Source organism: Triticum aestivum, chromosome 5A (genome assembly GCF_018294505.1).
Source record: "Triticum aestivum cultivar Chinese Spring chromosome 5A, IWGSC CS RefSeq v2.1, whole genome shotgun sequence".
Taxonomy (NCBI): Eukaryota; Viridiplantae; Streptophyta; class Magnoliopsida; order Poales; family Poaceae; genus Triticum; species Triticum aestivum.
In genome coordinates, this window is record NC_057806.1 from 604,649,820 (window position 1) to 604,656,182 (window position 6,363).

Below are 6,363 nucleotides of genomic sequence, written 5' to 3' on the forward strand. Positions count from 1 at the left end.
TAACATAAAGGTGGAAATGCAATCAAGCAGGTGTCAACAGTATATGCAGGCCAGGACCGAGTGAAAGTTGACTAATTCAGGATGCAGTTTATGATGAAGAGATCCATTCATACAGTCTAATTTAGGATACGGTTTATGATGAAGAAATCCATTTGTTCTGTTTAGTATCTCCATCTGTTTAGTATCTCAACATAGAGAAGTACAAGATGGCGAAGAAGGCCGCAAAGCGAGCTGTTGGTGAAGCAAGGGGTCGGGCATATGAGGACCTCTACCAACGGTTAGGCACGAAGGAAGGTGAAATGGACATCTATAAGATGGCCAAGATCCGAGAGAGGAAGACGAGGGACATTGGCCAAGTCAAATGCATCAAGGACGGAGCAGGCCAACTCTTGGTGAAGGACGAGGAGATTAAGCATAGATGGCGGGAGTACTTCGACAAGCTGTTCAATGGGGAGAATGAGAGTTCTACCATTGAACTAGACGACTCCTTTGATGAGACCAGCATGCGTTTTGTGCGGCGAATCCAGGAGTCTGAGGTGAAGGAGGCTTTAAAAAGGATGAAAGGAGGCAAGGCAATGGGCCCTGATTGTATCCCCATTGAGGTGTGGAAAGGTCTAGGGGACATAGCAATAGTATGGCTAACCAAGCTTTTCAACCTCATTTTTCGGGCAAACAAGATGTCAAAAGAATGGAGACGGAGTATATTAGTACCAATCTTCAAGAACAAGGGGGATGTTCAGAGTTGTACTAATTACCGTGGAATTAAGCTGATGAGCCATACAATGAAGCTATGGGAGAGAGTCATTGAGCACCGCTTAAGAAGAATGACAAGCGTGACCAAAAATCAGTTTGGTTTCATGCCTGGGAGGTCGACCATGGAAGCCATTTTCTTGGTACGACAACTTATGGAGAGATATAGGGAGCAAAAGAAGGACTTGCATATGGTGTTCATTGACTTGGAGAAGGCCTATGATAAGATACCGCGGAATGTCATGTGGTGGGCCTTGGAGAAACACAAAGTCCCAGCAAAGTACATTACCCTCATCAAGGACATGTACGATAATGTTGTGACAAGTGTTCGAACAAGTGATGTCGACACCGATGACTTCCCGATTAAGATAGGACTGCATCAGGGGTCAGCTTTGAGCCCTTATCTTTTTGCATTGGTGATGGATGAGGTCACAAGGGATATACAAGGAGATATCCCATGGTGTATGCTCTTTGCGGATGATGTGGTGCTAGTTGACGATAGTCGGACGGGGGTAAATAGGAAGTTAGAGTTATGGAGACAAACCTTGGAATCGAAAGGGTTTAGGCTTAGTAGAACTAAAACCGAGTACATGATGTGTGGTTTCAGTACTACTAGGTGTGAGGAGGAGGAGGTTAGCCTTGATGGCCAGGTGGTACCTCGGAAGGACACCTTTCGGTATTTGGGGTCAATGTTGCAGGAGGATGGGGGTATTGATGAAGATGTGAACCATCGAATCAAAGCCGGATGGATGAAGTGGCGCCAAGCTTCTGGCATTCTCTGTGACAAGAGAGTGCCACAAAAGCTAAAAGGCAAGTTCTACAGGACGGCGGTTCGACCCGCAATGTTGTATGGCGCGGAGTGTTGGCCGACTAAAAGGCGACATGTTCAACAGTTAGGTGTGGCAGAGATGCGTATGTTGAGATGGATGTGTGGCCACACGAGGAAGGATCGAGTCCGGAATGATGATATACGAGATAGAGTTGGGGTAGCACCAATTGAGGAGAAGCTTGTCCAACATCGTCTGAGATGGTTTGGGCATATTCAGCGCAGGCCTCCAGAAGCTCCAGTGCATAGCGGACGGCTAAAGCGTGCGGAGAATGTCAAGAGAGGGCGGGGTAGACCGAATTTGACATGGGAGGAGTCCGTTAAGAGAGACCTGAAGGATTGGAGTATCACCAAAGAGCTAGCTATGGACAGGGGTGCGTGGAAGCTTGCTATCCATGTGCCAGAGCCATGAGTTGGCTGCGAGATCTTATGGGTTTCACCTCTAGCCTACCCCAACTTGTTTGGGACTAAAGGCTTTGTTGTTGTTGTTGTTGTAGTATCTCCAACTAACAACGGAATGATACGAAACTAGGTCTAGTAAACTACTAGACCAAAAACGAAGAAAAAGAAGTAAATCATTATCTGACAAAATTGTGCCCCAGTAATTTAACCGTTTCAGCTTCTCAAGCTAGTCATCAGTAGCCGACGAAGTCAGGGAAAAAAATGATTCCCTTAAACAGCGAACCAGAGCAAATATATAGCGTACCAATAGAACCAGGAGAGTGTTCATGCATGGAAGAAATGCATACCTTGTCAATCAGCGCTGACAAGACTTTTTCCTCTGAAGCAACCTCGGTGAGGTCGTCTGACTCCTCTGTAGCAGCCATATATGCCTTCTTAGCTTCTTCTGCCCCCTCTGTGTCTTCTCTTTCAAGCATGGAGTTATATAGTTTTTTCTGCATTCCTCAACAATTAAGTACTACTCAGACTCCACGGTAAAACAGTTCATACATGCAACAAACAAAAAAATGATGTATGGTAATTGTCCCTCTGACCCCACTTAAAAAATTCACATCGTACCTCCTTGTTGACAAGGCTCGGGAACTCTTGACGCTCCTTGCTAACAGACTGCAATGTAAGTAATAATGGCACTATCACTAAAGAGTCCGCGACTTACTGACAGAAAATACAGATGGACCAGGATCATACCGATGCAGATGCCAGCACAGCCAATGCCCGACTGACATTACAGAGCTGCTGTTGGTCATGTTGTTTTGCTTCTATCATTTCTTCTTCTTCCCTAGCAGTAGGCCCAATCATTTCCTTTAAAGCCAAATCTTCTTCAGCGGCCTCCTGTTCTGTGAGAATTGCCTTTTCTTCCTTCTTTTGTTTTGCCTTCTCTTCTTTCTCTTTCTTCTTCTCTCCTCCTGAATAGTTGCATTGAAAGCATTAAAATAACTGATTACATGTTCAGTAGCAGCATTACGCTAAGTTAAAATAAACAGGTAATAGCTGAGTGTTAGCAGCAATCCCGCTTGCGCAGGGTCCGGGGAAGGGTCCGACCACTTGGGTCTATAGTACGCAACCTTTCCCTACATTTCTGCAAGAGGCTGTTTCCAGGACTCGAACCCGTGACCTCATGGTCACAAGGTAACAGCTTTACGGCTGCGCCAAGGCAACAGCATAATTATAGACTAATCAGCAGAAATTAAGTGATTCTCTTTAAATCAGTAGAACTTGAATCATCACGATCTTACGCAACCAACATTAGATCAGCATATAAACAGCTCTCAAAACCTTAGGTTCATCTAGACATTCTCACACACAGCCACAGCTCTTACTGCTAGTTTGCCAAATGCCCCTACAGCTCCATAACAGCTTTTCCAGCAGAGCCAAACCCCAACTGCTTTCAGACAAGTCTCAGCCCAATAGAACTGGACACGCATTTTCTCATAAGGTGTGCATCTAGAAGTTGTTCATATGATATGTTGACAGTTGACACTACACTACATGGCCTTAAGTAACAAATAAAGGCATATCAAGAGTTCAGATAAAAATTTACTGCCATCGTGACATTTTAGTTATATGCCCTTTCCACTAGACATATTCTAGCTTTACCATGGAATAGCATAAACCATGTATAGCTTCTTAATACATATATTGCATACAAGGAAGACATGAATAGGCAAGACACTTGAGGTTTAATTATGAGAAGGGCATGACAGGATATTAGACACATTCCAAATTCTGAGGCAATGCAGGGCACATATGTTACCATGGGGTGTCAGAAAAAAAAGTAAATCAGATAAATGAGTTTCTGAATTAACAAGAGATAAACAAACTAATAAAATAAGGAGCCAGTCCGTGCCCGCCCGCTAAAAACAAAATATGAAGCACGGGTTCAAAGAGAGCATTCATGTGTTAGCTTCTCACACGTACTGCCTGTGTAGGTTTCGTACTTGTGCCAAGTATTATGGTTGCACTGACAAACGATGTAAAGTAGTATGCAAATTTTCAGTATGGATAACCTATATATGAAAAAACAACACGATCGTGTTACACACCTTGATAAGTTCTTCCTGCATCTCAAGGAATTTCAGTTTTCTCCTCCTCTCAGAAACTGAATCTTCAGATGGCAATACTGTCCCAATTGTATCCACAACTTCATCTGGCAAAGAAGACGCTGTTGCTACAACAGCATCCACGGGTTTCGTTCTCCCAGCCAGGGTAAAAGCTCTGACAGCATTAGCAAAGATGGGTAAGCACGCAAGCCAAAACAGAGCTGTTCTAGCCACTAGCCAAATTTACCTTGAAAGTATGAGAAGAGAAGATGGCACAACAGCAGGATTAAGTGATAGATCCAACCAGTCTTGTAGCTGGGCAGAAAATAAAATTGCAAGGAATTACTACCAAAGTTTAATATCCATTTACAAGGTAGCAGTTTAAAAAATTGAACACAAAGAAGTTGTGGTGAAAGGCAGTGCAATCCAACTTCAGATATGCTTAATTTCTAAGTGGAAGCTGAGGCAATGGATGCTGTTTTCCTTCAACAGTGCGTCAGGATAAAATGTAAAATGAACCGGCTGATGAATTCATATCTGTATATGTCTGCTCAGAATAATATATAATCAGTTTAGGGTGTACAATCAAGGAAGGAGTCCTTTTCAAGAGGCTACTTACTCAGATACCGGTCGGCCTTGTGATTCATCACAGCAAAGGTCGCCGAGTAGAGCCGCCAGATCTGGACCGGCCTGACGCCGTTGGCCTTCGGGGTAGCCAGCTGAAACGGGAGATCAGGTCGACCGGCTGGAGAAGGACGAAAGATCTCGTTTTTTGAGCCGCTGTTGGCGCCGGCGCCGGCCCGGGGGAGGGGGGAAATTTGGATCCGCGGTTTGGGGACGGGAAGGGGCCATAGGTGGAAGCGGAGGCGGGTAGGCAGGGAAGTGGGGAAGGGCTAGGCATGCGGCGGGGAGGAAGGCCGGAGACGCTGGGTCGCCGGCGCCGTGCCGGAGGAGGGGGGAAGTTTGGATCCTCGACTCGGGGGTGGCAAGGCAAAGTCTCCAGGGCATGAGAAAGCGGTGGCGGGGGCGAGGAGGTGGGAGGGGATAGGCGTGGCGGCGAGGAAGGAGCCGCCGGGTCGCCGGCGACGGCGGGGACGGGAGATCGCATCTGGATTGCGTGTGATGAAGGACGGAATGGTTGGTGCGTGGTCGCCTGGTGCTCTTTGGATGCGAGCTTTTTTTGAGAAATCTTTGGATGCGAGCTATGACCGGTTGCTGGGCTTGGGCGGCCGAAGCACGACGGCCCTTGTCGACCTGGCCCAACCCGGCCCGAACCCAATCACTAGTTCTCACCAATCCCGATGCAATGAGAGTATGAGGGTTAGGGTGAATTCGAAACAATGTGTTTTGGATAAATATAGGCCCCGATTCGGTGTGCAGGAATTTTCGTGGGTCTGGTTTCCTTGGGGAAATAACCTGCGATGCGTTTGGTTCAAAGGAACGTCCTCGCTCATTCTACAGGAAAGTTCACATATCCTATACATTTTTTACTATAGGAACAAAAAAAAGCTACTCTAACCCAATGTTTGGGCGGAAGCCCGATGCAAGGTGTGAGTTGGCCGGTCTAAAAAAATTCTTGCATGTGAGTGTCAAGCAATCTGCTAAGCAACATGCATGTATGGGTGAACAAAAAACTATTTTTATATAATTGAAGGCAAGTGCATGCACTGGCTTTTATCCACCGGTTCCTTCGGTTTTACTAGTTCACGTCGAACTCATCAAAATTTTGCATCCCTGTGTCGAACGTTCCTAGGTTTTCCGTAGTTAGGCAAAGCACATTCCTGTAAAGTTTTCAATTCCTTTGCTTTCTACTCTTCCACTCCAAACGGACCCATAAAATGTAATTGTCCCCTCAAACACAAGCAGACCAATGTCGCGTTAAAAAATGAACTAATGTAATTGTCCCCTCAAACACAAGCAAACCAATGTCGCATTAAAAAAATGAACTACTCAACGCTCTTATATTTCTTTACGGAGTAATAACCATGTGATATACTATTAACTATCGGAGCACTGTACATTTGATTCGACATTTAACTTTGCGTGCCTTCCATTAATCTTGTTTGTGAGGAGGCTCTATGGCATGTATCCTATACAAATGAGTTATCCTCGTTATAGGATTGATCTCAACATGGAGCCTATCCATGTCATCACATGTCACCTTAGTGGTTCCATTGCATATCCGAACAACCATGTACCACTGAGAAAAAGTGGCAGGTTTGGGTCCCTTCCTTCCATCCACTGTCATGTTGTTCATCATCCATATAGTCGTTTATTGGGATGAAG

The 6,363-nt window shown here is 45.4% G+C and overlaps 1 long non-coding RNA gene and 1 pseudogene across 1 annotated transcript; both read right to left on the reverse strand.

Moving 5' to 3' along the window:
- Nucleotides 1–2,905: 2,905 nt before the first annotated feature.
- Nucleotides 2,906–5,253, reverse strand: LOC123105241 (uncharacterized). The gene is made up of 4 exons (XR_006450745.1): nucleotides 4,697–5,253; nucleotides 4,325–4,392; nucleotides 4,081–4,252; nucleotides 2,906–3,998 (listed from the first exon to the last, which is right to left on the reverse strand). It is a non-coding gene; the product is annotated as an uncharacterized lncRNA (long non-coding RNA).
- On the reverse strand, nucleotides 4,622–4,735 carry LOC123109181 (uncharacterized; annotated as a pseudogene).
- Nucleotides 5,254–6,363: the final 1,110 nt, after the last annotated feature.